At 38.9% G+C, this 22,083-nt stretch overlaps 1 protein-coding gene across 8 annotated transcripts in view; it reads right to left on the bottom strand.

Moving 5' to 3' along the window:
- The window catches only part of LOC122789190 (coiled-coil domain-containing protein 50-like), a 1,862,880-nt gene that overhangs the window by 445,022 nt on the left and 1,395,775 nt on the right, over window positions 1-22,083 (bottom strand). The window lies entirely within an intron of this gene.

Raw genomic sequence — 22,083 nt, 5'->3', positions numbered from 1 at the left:
CCGCTAATTAAGTAGAATGAGGAACTGACTGTATGTTAAAATTAAATGAATTAAGTTAGTTGTTGATCTGTTTATAATCACACCCTAAAAAGTAAACACTTTGAATGACTGAATTCAACTTTCTAAATTAAAGAGCAGTGATGTGGTCTAGAGTTGAATGTTTCCTAGAAAAAATGTCAGACATATGTCATTAAGGAGCAACAATTGGCAAGGAAAATACAGTAAAATTAAAACAAACAGAAAAACTTTTCTGAGGTATTACATAAACAATGGTGTGTGAGAATAGATGTTGTAAGACCTACACACTGGCTTGTCCCTGGAATACATTTGGTGACATATAGGCAGCATCTAAAGGAATGTGGTATGTGACAGTACAGCTATGTAACTTACGCACCATAACAGTAAATCTTTGCAGAAAGATGAATGTAACAATAAATTATAAAATGTGGAAAAAACCATGTTTTGGTCCTCTCTCTGTCTAATTAGATTTTTCCATCAGCTGTTCCATTATTTCCTGTTGAGATCAATAGTCAAAAGCTGTGATTAAATACACTTACATAGGTGCATGCTACACACACACACACACACACAAACACACACACACACACACACACACACACACACACACACACACACACACGTACATATACATACACAAAAACGCATACGTCATGTGCTTCAGTTCACTGTCTGCGTTTGCCTGTACCACGTCCCATTCTATGAAGAAACCTCTGAGGATCTCCTTTCTGTTCTCATTCAGTGTAAATATGCCACTTAGTTGCTACCTTTTCTTCTTTATTGCCCTGTCAAATTATCTACCCAACTTCCCTGTACACCACCATCCTATCTTTCCTCATCATTGGATATATTAAGAGTATTATACCCACAAACACTCCACATGCTTGGTTTCTACTATCTGGAATTATCCTGTTACTAATTTCTGTGAATCTGTTATGTTTAACTTTTTTTCTGCAGCAGTTCTTTCACTGCCCCTTCCCTTTTACATTCCTTCACTATTCTAACTCTTTTACTGGAGTCACCTCCTGTTAACATCTTTAGTGCTTCCTACTCTTCTCTTATGCTTCTCCTACTGTCTTCAAATTGTAATGGTTTCCTTCACCCTACACTAAAGCCAGGTGTTTTGACTCACCTCCCTCTGTACTGACTTGGGGTACCCATGGTACCTACACACAGCTATCTTAGTATGCTGCTAGTACTTTGTTTCCCATCTGTTAAGGTGCTAGTCCTTTTTTATAAAATACCATTTTTTTCCCCACTATTCTAATTCCTATGTTGCTCCTGCTGCTGCTGTTGTACAGGTAAAGGCTTTATTTTACTCATCCCTAGTCTTTCCCTCTCTGTTCACTCTGTTTCTATCTTCCCATGTTTCCACTCATCCTTCCTTTGCGGATATATTGACTTTAATAGATCACCACTGCCATCTGTATCCTTGTGGCTGTTTGATGGCATTTTGCTCTACAAGTGTTACATCCAGTTAATTTAGATAATCTTTTTTTATTTTCTACTCTTCTAATAAATGTGCCTTCATCCATTAAAATACATGTAATCATTTTAATATGTAAAATTGTCTAACTTGAAAATATACCCTACTGTCCTTCCCTGCTATAGAGGACACTAGCGATCTCCCACCATTCTGCTAGCATTTCTGGGTTATAAACTGTGATTTACTTCTCCCATTTCCACACCCTTTCCCTATCATGCAGTTTGCCTTTATTTGTTTTGGCTATATTAAAGTGATTTTTCACACTTTTTAAGTGCTCTGGTTTTGTTATGAATGCATTGCAAAAACAATATTATTTACTACAGAGGTAACTGTAGTGTGCTTTCTTTGCTGGCATTATTTCCTAGCTAAAACTGTACAGTTAGAGCTCCTGTTCTCATTCAGAAATGTATTTTTCTATGAAAATCTTGTCCCCCAAATTGTCATGTTAGGTAACAGTGATATAGTAGACCTGGAAATATTGAAGTGTGGCAGGCTTTATTTCAAATACTTTCTCTTACTTTTTCCTGCATTTCAACTGTGACAGGATGAAAACAATGTACATGCAGTCACATTAATTTTTAATCTAATCAATACTGCACTGGGTGTTTTTACTATTTTACATAACAGAACTTTTCAAGGAGTTACTGTTAAGTTTCTGCATCTGTGTTGTACCGCCGATAGCTTCATGCTTGCTGCAATTTGCTTTTAAAAATAGTATGAATGATGTGTTTTGTTTCTGTGGAAATAGTTACTCATGTATTATTTTCAGGTCTAAGCCAAGATAATGATGCAGGTTGTGCTGTGCATACCTCTCACCTGTCCGCAGTATTGCAAAATATCCACAACTGTTTTTTCATTCACAAATGTGGAACATTAACAGCATATCACTGCATACTCAAAGATTCATAGGGGATTACTAGGCTAACGGCTTAAGGACCCTTACAAGTCTAGCCAATATAACCCGATTTTACCCAATATATGGCCCCTAAGGGCTAGAGCATGGCGTGGATTTGTGCCTATGCCTTGAGTACCTTATTGAGTGCCCTGTCCATAAGGAACACAGGTGCTACCCCAGGTGTGAATTTGCAATTCCACATTCATTGATCCAAACTGTGTTTGAAGAGAGCCGGGGAAGGACTTTGCTTAAAGGACCACTACATGCTTCTCTATATGTTTCTTCATTTCTGTCATCTTTCTCCCCTATCTTTTGACACTAGCATGATGGAATAGTTGTCCTGCAAATAAAAAAAAATTTTTTACTGTTTTTCTCATTCCCCTATCTGCACCTTCATTACTGGGCTCCATCTTCTTGCCTATAAACATTTTCGTAGCGCTGTGTTCAGTATGTGGGTGCTGCAACAGATCAGTAACAACGCTCTTTGTTTTCTTTCACTTTTTGCTAAGGGAAAGTTAAAGGACAGCCCATTGTTCAGTCCTTAGGTCCTGAAAATGCCCATTTAAATTATGCATTCAGAAGTTTCTTTCAACTCCTCCTGTGCCTGAAATAAAAAAGCCGGAAGTTATGCAAATTTGGAAACTATTATTCTCTCTGTAGTTGCTGGAAGCATGTGTTTTGTTGATGGACTATTCACTTCTGTTACAGTGGATTAAATTTTACATGGAATTTTTTGACTTTTCTTTATTTCAGGTATGCGAACAGCAGCTATTGCCTATAATATCTCCTTGTTCATTTTAATTTAAAGGAACCTGCAAGACATCTTAACAGTGTGCTGATGCATAGTGTGCTGTGCTTTTAATGTTCTGCAATGTGATTAACTAATAAACACTTATGGCAAACAATTGCATTGCATAACATTAAAATGCTCTTTTTTCATATATTTCCTGTAAGTGTTTCTTTGTAAACTTGTACTTTACTTTATATTCAATGCTGATGCCTGTCCGAGTCTGCAATTAAAGTGTCATGTATTTTATGAGGAACGTACTGATATGAGGGAATAATCTTGCCATTCTGTGAAAATCTGAAAATAAAGAGCCATGTCTGCAGTTTTAATATACAGGTAATATGACTGCTATCCCTCCGCTTCACAGCAACATGTTAACTTATTTTCCAATCTGAGCTCAGTTTAACGGTTACCCTTATTTTACAATGCTGATGTTTAATATTATGTTAAGCTAACAGTCCTTGGTATTTACTGAAGCCTGCGCTTTTATTTTATTGTTTTCTGCACTTATTAAAGTTATTTGAAGTCAATGCAGCCAGCATTAGTAGTTCATTAGTTCCGGAATTCACGGAACCATTTCATTAGTGCCGATGTTGTCTCTTTAGATTATTTTACATTTGCTAAGCAGCATTCATGCTGTTTAGCGAGTGTAAAATAAAAAAAATTGCAGTATAGTAGAAATGTGAGCATGTGTGTGTTTATGTCTGAGTGTATGTATGCACGAAAGTGTGAGTGAGATGATCGAGCTGGTATTTTACACTCACTAAGCAGTGCTTTTGTTGCATAGCGAGTGTACAGGTAAAAGAATGAAAAGTATGGATGTATGTGTGTTTATATTTGTCTGCGTGTGTGAGTGTATGCATGTGTTTGTGTGAATGAGCATGAGAGCTAGTGTGTGTGTGTGTGTGTGTGTGTGTGTGTGTGTGTGTGTGTGTGTGTGTGTGTGTGTGTGTGTGTGTGTGTGCTCCTATGGATGTATGCTTGTGAACAGTTAGTGACCTGACAGTGGCAGCTATTGTAAACTTAGAAAACTGCTAGAATAACAGGATTTATGTTAGCATACATTTTCGGAAGAAATTAATAAGAATTCAGTAGCTCAAATGAATGTCATTATTTAGTGCCTTCAGTCCTCGGGCATTTATCACAAAACCACACATTTTATGAGGAAGGCACCACTAATATGATGCAAAATTGTGGACAGTTGAGAGGTATTAAGCATACACAAAACCTCAAAAAGACTTAACAAATTTTAAATATTACTCCTACGTCAAAGCTGCATCAATAATCGGATTTGTGTTAAACGTGTGTGTTTGGGGGACAAGTAAGCTCGATCTAGCAGTGGCATCACTAATGAGGTGTGCATACCTCTGGACCTCTCAGCTCAAGGTATTTGGATAATACCTAAAAGAAAATCACAACCTCTTGGAGCACGAAATCTGGACTAAGTCTAAAATAAAATAACGGGGCCCAGAAATAGGGACAGATTTTAAATGGTCTTCAAATAAACTTAGAAAGTTGGTAGAATAACAGGAGTTGTGTTAAAATTGCATTTTAAGAAATAGATGAAGTTTAAAGCTAAAATGTATGTCATTATTTGGGGACTTCAATTCTCAGTCCTTTGCCAGAATACTACAAATTTTATGAGGAACACAGCAATAACAGGATGCAAAAATCTGGACAGTGGATAAATATGAAGGGGGTTTGTGTTGGCATAAGTATTGTGGTAAGCCACGGTGGTGCAGCGGTAGCATTGTCACCTCACAGCAAGAAGTTCTCCCGTTCGATTTTTGGCTGGAGTGCCTTCTGTGTGGAGTCTGCATGTCCTCTCCACGGTCAAGTGGTGTTCGAAAGGCATGCGTGAAATGGGCTTGTCTTCATTGAAGGTTGGGCATTGAGCTGGCACCGTAAAAATCTACTGCCAATCATTAGTGGACTGGAGTTCTGCTGTGGTGACCCCTAACCAGGAAAAGCCGAAAGAAGAAGTGTTGGCATAAGTATTGCAGGGTATGATCAACGTATCAGTGTCAGCAGAAGTAAAGAGGTCTGCTTACCTGTTGACCTCTTAGCTCAAGATATCTGGATAAAGCCAAAAATAAAGGGGCCATACCTCTCAACCTCTTGGAACAAGAAATCTGGACCAAGCCTAAAATTATCAAGTGGGGTACTGTATGCTTTAGCCAGATCTAAGTAGGCAGTATGCCCCACTTTCCCCTTATACATTGCCTTAATGACCTTTTCACAAAAGTCCAGCAAATTCATTTAATATGACATTCCTTCAACAAAACCAAACTGGAATGGATCTAGCATCTGGCAGTCTCCTATGTCCTAGGTGATACTTTACATGGTATTTCTTTCCATGGCCTTGCAAACAAGACTATTCAGCATAATGAGTCAGTAGTTCCCAGGAGCTGTTGAAGGTCCTCCTTTATGAAGGGGATGACTGTTGCAGTCCTCTATTCATGTCACACACAGTATGTTTTAAGACTATATAATTAAATAATGACTAAAGGAGTCCTGTCAAGCCATATTTTGGTCTGTTCAGGAGGCAACCTGTCGGAGCCCATTGGCTGTGTTCTTGGCTTGAGTGAGAACAGCCGGTAGGGGTTCCATAGTTGTAGTTGGAGGGGTTATGTTTGAGTTTGTTTTTGAGGGGATGTTTAGGGTAAGAGGGGATGTTTGGGGTAAGAGGGGAGTAAAGCTGAAACTGAATTTGTTTGCTATATCTCCAGGCTTAGTGAATCTGGCACCATTAGACACAAGTTCAGGACTGTGTTCTGCACTTGAGGTTTCTGACTTAGCTGTAAAAGGCCTTATGGCTATATTTCACCTGGGAGGCTATCTTAGCCTTGCAGCCGGCTTTGCTTCACCTAATTAACACTCTTAGTTGCCTATTAACTTTGAGCGAGATCTGTGTGATTTACCCTTTCTGATTTTTGCTATAGTTTTTTTCCCTTTTTTGTAGCCTGTTTAATTTAGGATGCCAAGATACTGAGTTGTTTCTACAGTTGTTTCTCAGCTTACTTGGTAGGTAAAACAACATCTATGCATGCATTGATAAGCTTGTACAGAGTCGCTGAGAGCAATTCAGCTTAGGCTGCTGTGTTGTGTGGGTTTGGAGGGGCACTGAATCCCAGATTGGGAGGGTGGCCTAATGGTTAAGGTGATTGCCTTACAAACACAAGGTACAGGGTTTGAGTCTCACAAGGGATAATTGGCTAGGCTTAAAATGGCTCGCAAGGGCAGTTAGCCTACTACTAATCAATGAACCTAAAGAATCCATCACTAAACTTAAAAGGTAATTTGCCTTGGAACAGTTACTGTTACAGTTTTAATAGGATTTTGGAGTTGATTTTGAAGGAGATGCCTTTCTGGTCGAACTTTACCATGGAGGATGAGACTGGGGGAGGGGGGGTAGCATTCTCCAATCCTCTATTAGGTGTATTCACTATCTGTCTATCTACTTATTCATTCATTAATTTACTTATTTATTTAGGCAGGCATTTGTTGACTGGGTAAGTCCAAGTGAGCTAAAGGCCATTTTCAGCAGAGGCCCGGGGAGAAAAGCTCCATAACAGACATGTTGACATATGGTTAAATAATGCTTTTACATAATAAATCACAACAACAATAAACACATTTTGAATTTTGATATCTCTTACTCTATCTAAATTGTACATAGAGAAATATATAATAAGATAGGGGTAAGCAGTAACATATGTGAATTTCAGCAGTATAGAGACACAGACCATTAAGGTTAAGAGAGGGAAGATGAAGAAACAATATGACAGTAGGACAAAAGGAGAGTCATGGGGGGAGCTAGAAGGATAACATGAAGGAGAAAGAGGTTAGTTTCAAGGGGAGAAGGAAAGTAAGCTGGTTAGACTAGTGTAAGATGGGGTAGTAAGGGAGGAGAGAGGAGTTGTGTGTGACTTTGGAAGGGGCAAATCCAAGATTTAAATCAATTTTCTTTTAGAGTTTTATTTTTTTTGAAAATGTTAAAATTAGTTAAGGTTCTAATGCGAAGAGAAAGCTTGTTCCAAGCATGGCAACTGAGTAACTGCATAGAATATGGCCAGTAGTCTTATTCTTCCTTGACACAACCAGGCTGGGTTAGATCCATTGTCTGGAGGTTTCCAACGTCATTATTAAATAGCAAATAGACTTCCAAGAGAAGTTGTTCTAAGCTTCTAAGGGTACGCTTGGGGGTATAACAGGTAATTGGAAAAGGGAGAGGGGCAGGAGGTGGGTTTGTTTAGAATGGAGTGAGCATAAAGCAATTGGTTATGCAGCAGTTGTTGAGGGTGTTTGTATTTAGAAAGTCCATTAATCTCTGTGCCTATATTTGAGGCCATGTAGGTTTACCAGTCTACATAGGGATAATTAAAGTCTCTCATGAGTAGGGTATTAGATTGTATGGTTAAGTGTCTCCAGTTCCAAGTATGCATTTTAAGTTTATTGCAATATGGAGGGTGACCGATAACTGCCTAGTATATGCTACAGGATTTTGACTATGGGGATTCGCATGTACATGAACTCCAGCACATCATCCTGTTTGATAACCCCAGGTCACCTTCTCCTTTAGTCCTCGTCTGTGAAGCTGCTAGTCTAAAAGTCTGGAAGGCACCTAAACCTTACTGCATATGTGTCTGTATTCTCAAGTGTGAAAACTGTGGATGTTTATTCAGGTTCTTGGCATAAAGCAGCAACACCATGAGGTTCAGCTGTCAGGAGTGTTTTTTTTTTTCCTTTTTTTTCTTTCAGTAGGGCCCAAACCCCAAAGTGCATGGTCGGTAAATCACCTAGGATTCAGCATACAGTGGCAAATAGTGAGGGTAGGTCACTTACTAACTCAGTTTACATACTTCTCAGGACAGCGTTGCCCCCCTTGTTGCCAGTGCACCCATGGGCATTTTATAGCCCACCGTAGATCCAGTCATGGGATACTGATAAACTGGCCATATGCTTCCATCACCCCCTAAGGAGTTGCAGGCTTGCAATGCCATACCACTCCTCTCCTGATCCAGAAGTGGTTAAACAAACTCTGGTAGCACTGCACACAGTCAGGGCTCTGTGCCTCTGAAGCAACGGCTCCAACTACATGCAGACTCTGAAAATGTTTTTTTTTTCTATGGCAGTGGAGTTCAAGTCTCTTGGATGGAATGATAAGCTACACTGACTGCATTCTTTTTTTTTTTTTAGATGATATTCACAAGTGGTAGTTGTGACAATAATTGGGCTCATTCCAAGTTGCTGGTTGCCACAAATATTACTTTTTTGTCACCTGGCTGCTCCTGTCTTTCCTTGGCTAAAAATAGCCCCTGACAGCCTTCTGCTGGGTATGCTTCCTCTCACAGTGTGTGTGTGTATGTATATATATATATATATTTTTTTTTTAATGTCTTTATTCTCAACTGTCTTTTGGTAACTCTTGCTGAATAGCAGATGTTTACAGGTGATACCCAAGTACTAAACAGTCACATCTGTAGCCACCCAGGCCTCCACTACAAATAGGCCACAATCTAGGGAGACAACCAGGTCCTCAAAACACAATGACATATGTAATCTGAATTGAAAGAGTTCTAATGCTGATAACTGGAAATGGAGTACTGTGACTGTATGGCTTTAACTTTTGAAGTACTGTTTTTAAGAATCCATAAGCAGAGGATATTCTCCAATGTGGAGTTAATCACAACAGTTTCAAGAAAGCTGTGAACCCCAAAATATTCATGTTCCTGGACAGTACACATAAAAGCACTGCTTGTATTTTACTCACTTTACTGAAGCAGTTTTAGATTGTGTAGCACAATGTCACAGGAACTTCTGAGAAATGCAATTTATTTACTTGCATTGGTTGAGTGGCATTGCCCCAGCTGTTAACCCCTTTTAATGGAGTCACAGGGATCACCCCCAAGGTACAGTACATATGTAAAGAAGTAGAAATTCTGCTGCCAGAAGTTGTTGCAGTCAACTTCTTTAGTAGCTAAGTTTCAAAGGGGGTGGGGGGTCTGATGCAATCCCAACACAAATGTCTTAAAGATTTTTTTTTTAATTTACAATTTTCAAGGAGGTGTAATGTATTTGCTATAGTCTGTTACTGCAATTAATAGGGCTTTTAATAATAACATCCTAATCCAGCGTGTAAAATAAGTTTGTTAGTCAGCTAAATCCTGAGCTTAAAATATGTGCAGGACAGTCAAATGGCAAGGGAAAAGCAGTTGCAAAGAGATGTATTCCTACTGAGAAAGTAGCATTGTGATTTACTAGCCATTAAGAGAAATGGTGGAACCATGCTAATGTAGTCAGTCGCCAGTATGAACAACAGTGGGCTCGGACATGAACCCTGGTGCCCATCTACTCTGACTAGGAACCCAGCAGAGAGACAAAACACTGGACATACTTGAGTCATTGGGTTCTTGTACATAGCTTGCACTAACTTTACCAATGTTTCTGGCACTTCAAACCACTGTAGTATTGCCCAAATCAGCTTTCTTGGGACCTTGTCATATGTTTACTCAAAGTCCAGCAGTGCTCATTTGGACTCTTTCCTCATATCTCTTGTTTGGGTAAATATTTATTGAGAGCCTCCGCAAAAGTGGGTGTATGGTTTGTGTTTCTATGTGTGGGTTGTGATGGTTGTTTTTTTGGAGGGCTGTATGTTCTATGTAGTCATGGATAAAAGAGTGCTTAAAAATGTATAAGATACACCCGATACTGATATACTACATCGCAGCAACCATGAAAAAGTATGCTTTGTAGTTAAGCCATGATAAAGGACAGATTATTATTTCAGGGCTAAAAATCCAAGGGGTATATTCCAGGGTGACTTTCTGTCACCATCGCTCTTTTACCTTGCCCTTAACCCAGTAAGCTGTCTACTTAACAGATTAGGTCTTGGCTATAATTTGGCTCCCAGAAAGCAACAAAGTGTAAAGACTTCTCATCTTCTCTTTGTCGATGATTTAAAACTGTACAGCTCATCAGATGAGCAACTGAAAGTAGTCAAAACTTTTTCAGATGATATAAGAATGTCATTTGGTCTTGATAAATGTGCAAAAGCAACCTTTAAGGAAGGAAAGCTGCAGCACCATGAAAACATCACTTTGGGACAAAAATGTGATATAAACAACTGCAGTAAGAGGGAGTGTATAAATATTTGGGAATTGAAGGATAAACAATAAAACATGAACAAATGCAAATGAATCTTAGTATGGAATATTTTAGAAGACAAATTAATCCTAAAAACAAATAGTGGGAGACAGAAAAGACCAACCAGGCTAGGAAGGAATACTGGTTGTCTAACAAAGAAGCTTAAGGAGCTGCAATAGCAGAGAAAAGGGCATTGGAGGCACTCTACAAGCTTTTGGAAAGAGACGCAGTAGGTGGCTCAAAGAAACTACATCAGGTTGCAAGCCAGACAGAAGGTAAATAAGACAGTCAGACCCTTCATAAAAGGATGCTAGCAACAACCTGCTCAGCAGTCCACAGGACATCAAAGGCAGATGGAAGGAGTATTTCCATCAGTTTAGGACTGACTAAAACCACACAGAAGCTGTACTTCCCCAGAAACAGGATACGATAAGAGAGGAACAAGAGCTCACCCTGTAAGAAGTAAAAATATCACTAAGGATAATGAAGTCAGAAAAGAAGCAGGCTCAGATATTGTCATAGCAGACAAAGATGCTATATGAGATAGGGGAGAAATGGCTTCTGAGGGTACTCCTAGAAGTGTGGAGGGAAGGGTGTATCCAAGATGACTGGAGAATAAGCATACCTGTGCCAGTGTACAAGAACAAATGGGAAATCCATAACTGCGAGCAGTAGAGAGACATAAAACTCCTGTCACACTGGATGATAGAGAGGGTGATTAATAACCAGATAAGCAGATTAATAGAATATAAAGTGGGTGGGTGGGTGAGCAGCTCAGATTCAGATCAGAATGCAGCACAACTGACACAATATTTGCAGTGAGTCAAGTAGTTGAGAAGAAGCTATAGATTTATTTTAATTTTATTTATTATTTTTATTTATTTTAAATATGTTGACCGGGTTTGTCCGACTGAGCCACTGGCTCATTTTCAGCAGAGACCCGGGGAGAAAAGCTCCACAGTGAGATAAAAATATAAATCAGATACAGAAACTTAAAATACAGTTCAAGTTACATATACATAAAAAGATGATACATCTAAATCTCAAGATGCACTCACTCGAAGCTCTCCTCAAAATGGAGAATGTCAACATCTGTGCTGTAATGGAGACCTGGTTTAAAGATGCAGAAAGCACCCCTGTGCTCCCAGGCTACAACTCATTCCATACCTTATGGCCCCAGAATAAGGCCAGAAGCTCCAAAGGCAGTGGTGTCTCCATATTCTTAAAGGATACACACCCCTCTAGACTGGTAGTCCAGTATAATGCATCCCAAATACTTCAGGTACAACTAACACTGGGTAAGATGTTGATACAAGTCATAGCCTGCTATAGAAACCCAAACATTCCCCGACTCTCACTCCAGACTCCTAAGCACCATGTAATCTATCAAGGTCCAACCCAATACTCTCATACTGGGTGACTTCAACTACCCTTCCATCAACTGGGAAAACTATTCAAGTACCACTGTACAGGACCAATGCTTTCTGGAATTTATCAATTCCAGTGCCCTGGACCAGCTCATTCTGACCCCCACTAGAGGAAGCAACATCCTCAACCTGGTCATCACCAACATGTGACACCATTGGTCCACACCTATAGTCAATTTCTCCCTGGTTAAATCTGACCACAAACTAATCACCATGGAAATCTCCATCTCACTCACTTCCCCCGCTAAGGTGACCACCCTGAAAAACTTCTCTAAAGTCAACTTTGGGCTCCTAAAAACAGAGGTGGCTAACTTCCCAGCACCCATGCCAATGGAAAATAGCTGCATGACTGCCAAATCATACACCAATACACTGTACGAGCATATACACAAATGTATGGACCTTGCCATACCAAACAGAACTAAGACACTCTCCTCCAAAAAAAGGAAGCCAATCTGGTGGTCTCCAGCCATCAATAAACTCTACAACAGAAGGAAGAAACTGTTACAGAAAAAATTAAGTCACAAGACTGGAAAACCTCCCTTATCAGTCTCAACAAAAAGCTGAGATCCCTTATCAAATCCTCTAAAGCCAGCTATGAAGACATAATTCCGGCTAACATCAAAAATAACCACAAAGCCTTCTACAGCTATATCAAAAACCTCAAAGGCAATACCCAGATTTCCTCTTCAGTTATTGCACAATGGCACCTCCTATACTGAGCCAACATATATACCCAACATACTGGCTGCCAGATTCAGTGCCAGCTTTACCCCTGCCCCCAAGGACCCTATCACAATACCAGAAGAAAGCCTGGTACCCACCATTTCTGTGGCACAGGTAAAAGCTGCATTGTCCAAAGCCAAGAATACAGTGTCCATAGGACCTTATAATATCCCTAGCTGCATCTTACATGAGCTACAATATGAAATGGCACCACATCTGTGTGCCCTGTTCAATCACAGCCTTACCTCAGGCTATGTCCCTAACAAATGGCGCACTGCTGCAGTCATCCCGCTCCATAAAGGGGGGAGCAACTACTGACCCATTAGCCTGATGAGTCTGGTATGCAAAGCTATGGAGTGCATCATCATGGACCTGCTTAACAAAGATATAGGCAAGCTCCAAACTCTTGACCTCACACAGTTTGGCTTTGTCAAGGGGAGATCCTGCCTGCTGAACCTGGTTGGCTTCTTTGAAGCAGTCACCAAGGCTGTGAATGAGGGTAAGGCAGTGCATACAGCCTACATCGACCTTGCCAAGGCCTTTGATACCATTCCCCAGTCAGGTATCATTAATAAACTGCCCAAACTAGGCATCAATCCTTGCATCACTAGGTGGGTTGCAAACTAGCTCAAAGACAGGACCCACAGAGTGAAAGTTACTGATTCCAAGTCAGACTGTCGACCAGTCATGAGTGGAGTCCCTCAGGGCTGGGTCCTGGGCCCACTCCTGTTTGGCACCTACTTCTCAGAAGTCCAGGACAACACAAAAGGACTCTGGCAGACCAAGTTCACTGATGACTGCAAGCTAGGAGTCATTATCAACTCCACAAGTGATGTAGACATCCTACAAATGGGTCCCTTTGAGATCAATGACTGGTGTCAGAACCATGGCCTGAAGCTTAACGCCAAAAAATGTGTTATCATCCCCTTTGGGAAAAACTCAGTTCCCACGAATTACCACAATGATGGGAGCCCACTGACCACTCTGCCACCTCACCTTACCTTCAACCACCATATTGCCACTGTGGTCAGAAAGTCTAATGTGTCACATCTTATATCCAAAGGTTTCGCATCCAGGGAGAAAGAGGTTATCATCCCTCTCTACACATTCCTCATTAGATCAATCATTAAATATAATGCCCTGTTTGGCATGTACCTGACCAGACACCTACAACCGCTGAAGAGGCCACAAAAGTACCTCACAAAAAGGATCATAGGCCTTAAACACATGTCCTAGATGGACAGACTCAAGAAACTTCAGCTGTTCTCAGTCTCTTATTGTCTACTCGCAGGTAATCTCCGCTTGACTTACAAAGCCATGTCTGACCCAGCCCTATTTGAATGCTACACCAAAAGAAATCCCAGTCCCCCTGCGCCAAACGGTCCAGAGATCACAACCGCATTACCACAATTAACAGAACATGCTGGAGGGACAGGTTCATCTCCCAAAGACTGCCCATACTCTGGAATAAGCTTCTCATTCATGTCAAGAAGAGCACCTCGCTGGTCCTCTTCAAGAGAAATCTTGACAAGTGGATGGGATCATTCCAGTTGCCCTACTGGATAGGGTCACTGTGAACTAACATCAGGTGGTACAATGCCTGGGCAGTTTTTTTGGGCTAGGCTTGCAAAAGCTGTAGGGCCATTAGCCTAGTACACACCTATGAACCTATGAATGTGAGATACTGTCAAATGCTTTTTTGTAGTCAGTCTATGCCATACTTAGATTCTTTCTTTTTTTACAATTTTCCTCTGACGTTATTTAACAACAAATGATCCTTTGTTCCATATGACTCTCTTATTGCCCTCCTGCTGTACTGCCACTGTGGAGTTTTCTTCTAAATGACTGTAAACTCTGGCAGCATCAATTCCCATGTATAGTTTATATGTCATCGGAAGGTATGTTACTGGCCTATAATTTTTACGGTAGTTTGTAGGTTCACTCTTAAGTAGGAGCATTGTTTTTCTTGTTGTTAGCTAGGTTGGTGTCTATTAAGGGTGCACTTATAAATAGTTCTTACTCATGGCTAAATCTTCATGCAGAGATGTTAATACTTTTAACCTGAAGTTAGGTACTGCATCTGGGCCTGGTGTTTTCCAATTAAAGCCTTTTTATAGCTTTAAAAAGACAGTACCAGATACGGAGGTGAGAACACAGCGTCAGGTTGAACTACAAAAACTCAAGATCACCAATTGACAAGTATAGCGTTTATTCCAATAATCCAAAGTTAATTCGAGTAAGCGCTTTCACCTACTAGGCTTCTTCAGACTCGTAGACAATATAAAACAAATAGATGAAGCTTTTATATACTGAAATAGGCGGGAAAATGTTAATTGAATTAAAACACTTAAATAGCAATATAAAGTGTATACTAATCTAAATGAAGTTAAAAACAAGGAAATCCCTATTATACATTTCACTACTAGTTAGAAAGATCTTACATTCATATTAAAAATTAAATACATTCATTAAACTGAAAAACAAACTATAAACTGCTATTATCTGCTACATACTCTATTCCTATCTGTTCAATGCACTTAATGCACTTAATGCCTATAAAACATAGTGAACCAACAGCAATAATTCAATAAACAATATAAAAAAACATCATAAGAACATAATAAAAATGGAAATGCAGGTGGTCATGCCAAAACTGCTTAATAGAGGGCTGTCACATAAAATTATAATGGTTATATACATACTAATGCGCCTTCAATCTTCTCATTTTTAAGAATGGTTTCACAGACAGCTTAGCATTTAGACCTGGGGGCGCATCAGATCTAAATTTCATGATCCACATATTTTCCCTTGCTTCTGTATGTGTTCTTATGTCACCTCCTCTAATATCCAAGTACATTTGTTCTAGTATCCTAAAAACAAAAGTGTGTGTAGGGTCAGTATCAATAACATGTTTTGCAAGTGCATTGCTCTTATGTTGCATCCTTATTGCATATAGATGTTCTCTTATCCTATCTTTTAACTGTCTATTTGTTTTCCCAATATAGAATGAGAAACATTTCTGGCAGGTAGCAATATACACAACGTGAGTAGATAAACAATTACCATATGCTTTCAAATAATATCTATGCTGACTAACTGGATGTATAAACATAATTTCATTGCTAATGAAAGAACAATAATTACAGTTGCCACAAGTATATGTACCACTGGAGGAGTTAGGAGAGTGAACTCTGGATTTATTACTATCACATAAAATCCTTTTTATATTTTTCTTGTTTTTATATCTAAATCGTGGAAATTCTCCTAATCTCTCCTTAACCTTCGCATCCACAGTAAGCACATTCCAATGTGTTTTAACAACTTCCTTAATTCTCCAAGCATCAGTGGTGTAAAACATAGTAAATGCCTCTTCGAGACATTAAATGTCTTGGGGTCTCTGGTAATTGGTTTCTCATTAGAGAAGTATGGTGCTGCTATATCTAATCTCGATTCATTGACCCTTTCAAACTCCTTAGTAATTTCTTGGTCTTTATAGCAACGTTGAGAGAGTCTAAAGTATAAGTCATTCATGTCTTGTTTATATCCAGAATTTGTCGGATTGTATCTAGAGGCCCTCATGGCTTGTCCTTTAATTACATTTTTATATATATGCTGCGGATGCATACTATGGCGGTGGAGGAGTGTATTAGTGTGACATTTCTTCCTATGCACTCCTGTGTTAACCATTCCATTGTGTAATTTTTCCACATATACATCCAGAAAGATAATCTTGGTCGTGGATATCTCATGGCTAAATTTTAGGTAGGATGTAGCACTATTTACCTGATCTACAAATTCTAGCAACTTATCTGTGGGACCTCTCCAAATAAAGAAGAGGTCATCCACAAAGCGTCTGTAGAACACTATGTGCTCCTTAAAGGTGGGTAACTCATACATATAGGTATATTCCCATTCTGCCATGAATAGGTTGGCGTAGCTATTGGCACAAGATGTGCCCATAGCTACGCCATCCTTTTGCAAAAAACATTCATTCTCAAAACAAAAAATGTTATTATGTAGGACAACCTCAAGCAACGATATAAGTAGCATAATCTTAGTGTCAGGTAAATCGGAGACCCTTTCTAAATGTCTGTTTAAAAAACTAATACCGATATTGTTCGGAATCACTGTGAACAGTGATTTCACATCCATTGTTAAAAAAGTAAGTTCAGACACATCAATTACATCTTTCATACAGTCATATAATTCTATTAGGAATTGTTTAGTGTCTTTTAATATAAATCTGTTCTTATCCACAATAGGTCTCAGATTCTGTTCAATAAATATGGAGGAAGGTTCAGTAATCCATCCCCTACCTGCTACGATTGGTCTAAGGGGAGGGTCTGTAGTACTCTTATGTATCTTGGGTCTTCCACTAATCAACGGAATCATAGGTGCTTGCACATCTAAAAAGTAGAATAATTTATTGTCTATAACCTGACTATTGAACAGACCTAATAAGAATGTATGTACCCTATGTGAAAATATTTTCACTAAATCTATATCTAATGGTTGATAAAACTGCGTGTCTTCCAACATATTTAACATCCGTTGTATATAATCTTGATTATTCATGACAACAATACCCCCTCCTTTATCCGCAGGTTTAATGCAGATAGATTCGTCACTAGAGAGGTCTTTCAATGCTCTATTTTCTTGATAAGTGAGATTATATTTATGATTTGTGTATGAGTAATGCCCATCCCTGATAAAATACATATCATCTTCAACTAGTTGGCTAAAAGCAGACAGAAGTGGATGTAATGGGGGAGCAAAAGTGCTAGGGCGATTGAAGGACTATAAGGACTAAGTAATACAATTATCGTAACACATGCATAACACTGCCACACTTACTAAAACATGGTAGGCATGATTAGCGAAATCTAAACCCCTTACCTGTTAAATGTCCGTGATTTGTAGTTTCGATTATTTCTGTGTCAGTGTTTTCGCGTCGGTGAAGTCGGTGTCGATGTTATGACCCAGAACCATATATATATGTGCACACTTATGCAACCAGCTTATTTTACGTATTTTATTTTTTATATTTTTCCCGTAACAAATTTGTTTTTCAATTGAATTGTACAGGTTATAGGTCACATTAACTCATTACATCCGAGTGACGCCTCCAGGTACATCTGCAGTTACTCCCTACTGCTCCGCTAGGCGTCAAATATTACTTATTCATACTTGCATTAATAATTCCAAAACCATGCTACATACAAGGTATCAGAATATTTTATCGTGAAGCATACATGATGGCAAACACAATTATATTGATATTTGACCTCTGTCAATGAGTATTTGTTAGAATTGTAAGGTGATAACTTCATTTTTAAAGTCTCAGGCCACACCCACTAGGAATTAAAGGTGGGAAAAGTTTTGAAATTATTTATTTTGGTCTCATTTTTCTTATATCACAAAAACCTGGATTTTTAACAGGGGTGTGTACACTTTTTATATCCACTGTATATAAGAAAGAGACAGACAGAGGTAGATATGTCTCCATTATATCTTCGTCTATCCACAATCCCTTTTTCCCCAGTTTTAAATTGACTTCTGCATTGTTAACATTCTTTTGGTTGACAGTGCAGATGGTCAACAGTTATGCAATTACACAGTCCTAGGGGCTGTGGAATATGCCCTTTCCTTGGATTGTGCAATCTCAGTTAGTTATATAATTATCAGTAAGTGTGTGTGTGTGTGTGTGTGTGTGTGTGTGTGTGTGTGTGTGTGTGTGTGTGTGTGTGTGTTGGGGGTGTTTACCTTCTCACATATGTAGAAACACAAAGGCTAAAGGAAGAATCAGAAATGAACAGTACATTTCATACAGGATGGTTACTAGACAAAAAATACATGGTTCACAAAGGATATTTTACAAATGTTAAGATGTGCCATACTGACAAACCCTCACCTAGAACACTTTGCATCGTATCAAAGCAACTGAAGTGGCAAATGTAAAATTTATAAAACATAAGAGAACCTAAAAAGCAGACAGAAATGGACAAGTGTCTTCACGTTTATTTTTCTCATTTTTTTTAATATATGAAGGAACATTTATTTTCTAGCCGGAAGCAGACATTCATTACTTGAATAATGTCCCATCATCAACCCAACCATCCAAACACAGCTGCATGAAGGTACGAAAAGTGGAAAACACACATTACTAATTCTGTAATTTTCCTTTGAGCCATTCGTTCATGTCCACAAAAGCCTTTATCTATATATTGTTTTTGAAGATGGGCAAAAGGTACTAGTGTGTCTCCCTGTGTGTGTCTCTTTCTCTCTGTGCATCTGTGTTTGATGATGTGCTTAACTGGGTGTCTATATTCAGACAGTCAGGGAAGTTTGAATTTGTCATTTCCCATCCATTCACCTACAGTACATTTGAAAAAATTGAGAGAAGTATCTTGTTTTATGAGGAGAGGCTAATAATTCCAAAGTAGTAGATAACTCTGTTTTACATATCTACACCTCCAACACTTGGTTACATATGCATGTTTTTATCTTGGAGAAGATATTATGATCTGTTGAGTATGTGTTTATGCCACCAATGGACTGACACATGTACAGTGTGTTTGAGAGGATAGGATCTGCTGAGCCTTTGCATGTAAGAGAGGGCTCTCCCCTCAGTAACGTGTATGACACCAAGAATTGCGACAGGGCTTTTCTTGTGATTTAGACCCTTGATAATCTTGGTGAAAAAATGCTGTGGCCTGAATAGTGTCCATATACAAATTAAGTTGGAATACCTTGACCACTGTGTGTTTGTGTCAAACAGATTTGAAGTATGTTACTTTGGTCTTTATTAATACTATCATGATTATTATTATTATTATTATTATTATTAGTGTTTTTTGACGTACATTGAGGGGAATGCAGTCTGTTATCTGCCTGACTGCTGGGTTTGGTGATGTCTGTGGATAAAAATGACTGACTCTACAGAGATGAAAACTATCAATGGTGTGTCTTTGTAGAACTACTGTACATTTATGTAAAGCAAATAGGAATGTTTTACTTTGGCTATTAGTATTACAATTAGACATGTATGCAGAATTAAAGTGGTGAGAATTGTTGATTATGGGTGCTGATGGATTACAGTGGCAGCAGTATGAATGACCATTTATGGTTAAAAGCTTTAAAATGGGTACTTTTTCATACATTCTGTTTCACTGCTTACTAAAAATAAAAGTTCAAAATTACCAATTTTAAAAGCACACACTAACCAATATTGCTGTATTAAACAAAAAATACAATGTAAAGCAATCAGAATGGTGAAAGAATGATTACACATGTTTTTCCATTATGCCTGAATGGGAGCACTTTGGAAGCTCAGCATTTTATGGCTGAGACCATTTGATCGACATTTTAAAACATTGAACGTTTAAGCGGGCATGTCCATACAGAGCGGAATGGGAAAATTTCCCATTTCCTTGCCGTAGTGCGATCTCGGAATTGGCATATTTAAGAAGCAGGGGGTGCAGGGGTGTTTTGCCCCCCCTGCAAAAATGTCCTACAATTTTTTTTTTTGTTTTACAAATTCGATATTTTAAAATGTTGATCATATGATCTCAGCCATATGAATTTCGACATTTTAAAATGTCGAGCTTGTAAAGTCAATCCGCCTGAACAAGGAGGGTAATAATTCTATGGACTTCTAGCCCAATCAGTGAGGCAAAAGTTTTTGGAAGTTGTGCTTGTCCTTCTCCCTTGCAGTACTGTTGAAAAACATTGTGTACTTTGTCCAGAGAGCCAGATGTGCCTTGAAACACTGCATTAATGAAGACAAGTTTCTATCTCTTGAATCCTGTACTAAAATCTCCTTCACTGTAGTTAAGTGCCCAGGTTATGTATGGATGTTTGTGTGAGTGTGTGTGTGCGTATGCATATATATATATATATATATATATATATATATATATATATATATATATATATGATTATATTTCTCTACATCACCAAATGTAAACAAACTTGTTACATTACAGCTCACCTAAATGAGCTACAAAAGTGTTTTTAATGGGGGGGGGGGGGGGTTCCAAGCACGCCTCTGGAAATCTAATACACTAATTTCTGGGTTGATCATCTGGAGAGAAAAGGATTAACTATTGATGTATTTTAGAGTCAAACTGTTGCATTTCAGTGGTCCTATCATTCATCTACCATAATAACCAAAGAAAAACACCAAAAGTAGTGGCATGAAACAAATGTGTCACAACCAAACCCATGCACTTGTATACTCATACATGTCTATAGCTATATAGATATGCGTAGTATATATGAATTTGTATCAGATTATCCAGTTTTCAGATACTCAAACCTCATTAGGTGGATACTATAGGTTTGATTTTCTGAAAACTCAAAACATTTTATGGAGATCATTGGCAGTGAGGATTGCAGAATTAACCGTTTTCCCTCGACATCTGTGGTGGTGCAGCGGTAGCATTGTTGCCTCACAGCAAGAGGTTCTCCTGTTCGATTTTCGGCTGGAGTGCAGGGAGTGCCTTTTGTGTGGAGTCTGCATGTCCTCCCCGCGGTTGGGTGGGCATTCGAAAGACATGCGTAATGGGCGTGCCTTCGTTGAAGGTTGAATGACGAGCTGGTACCTCGTCAAAAATCTACTGCCAATCATTAGTGGACCGGAGTTCCGCTGTGGCGACCTCTAACCGGGAAAAGCTGAAAGACAACAACAATGTTAATGGGGTTTGAAAGGTTGTGGTGGAATTTGCCTGCCTGCAAAAACATAATTTTTTTTTTAATTCCATTTTCCAAAAAGTCAATATTCTGATCTAAATCCTTACATATGGTTGTATTTATAGATAAATAGATATAATCAATTGATACATCTAAGGGTGTATGCTGTAACCAGTAATTAACAAAATCAGAAAAATCAGAATAACAGTGTACTATACAGCTTATGTAAAGTGGCCCAGCAAAACCATTTTTATTTAGCTTTTTTTTTTTTGTGTACATTTGCTCGATGGATCGCTTTACACATCCTCTCTGATACTCTGTTACTGTAGATGTACTTAGAGCTGGAAAAGAAAAATACTGTTTAGGTATGCTGTAAGGAGCCCTCAACTGATACCTTGCTCCCGACTATAGGGAAAGAAATTAGAGGTGTTAGCAGATGACCAAGGAGCGGGAAAGGAAGTATACTTTCTTATTGATATGGAAAATACTTGAACAGTTTGGTATGGGAGACATTAACCATGTACTTAATGAGAAGGATAAAACAAGGTTATAATGTTTTACTCCAGAAATTAAGAGAGAGTTTGAGTCACCCAGTAGTTATTAACTGGAGAATTAGTAGGCTAATTACAATGGTAGGGAGGTTCCAGAAAGGGGTGCAGGAACCCACACAGAACAAAGGACAGTCAATGACATAAGAATGAGTGTGTAAAGGCCATTGTGCCACTTCCCTCCCTCCCTGGCATTCTCTTATCACTTACATAAAGTCAGATTCTCCATTTCTGTCTCATGGGAACAGGTTGTTTCAGACATATGCGTTTTGAGACTGACTCAGTGGGAAGAGAGCCCCCTTTACAGGGCATTATTCCACATCCCCAGACCAAACCTCTCTGTTCCTTCTTGTCCTACA

This window comes from Protopterus annectens, chromosome 14.part0 (assembly GCF_019279795.1).
Source record: "Protopterus annectens isolate FY-2018-M chromosome 14.part0, PAN1.0, whole genome shotgun sequence".
In the NCBI taxonomy this organism is placed as follows: domain Eukaryota; kingdom Metazoa; phylum Chordata; order Ceratodontiformes; family Protopteridae; genus Protopterus; species Protopterus annectens.
Note: the sequence above shows the minus strand (reverse complement) of the source record. Positions and strands in the feature narration are given on the sequence as shown.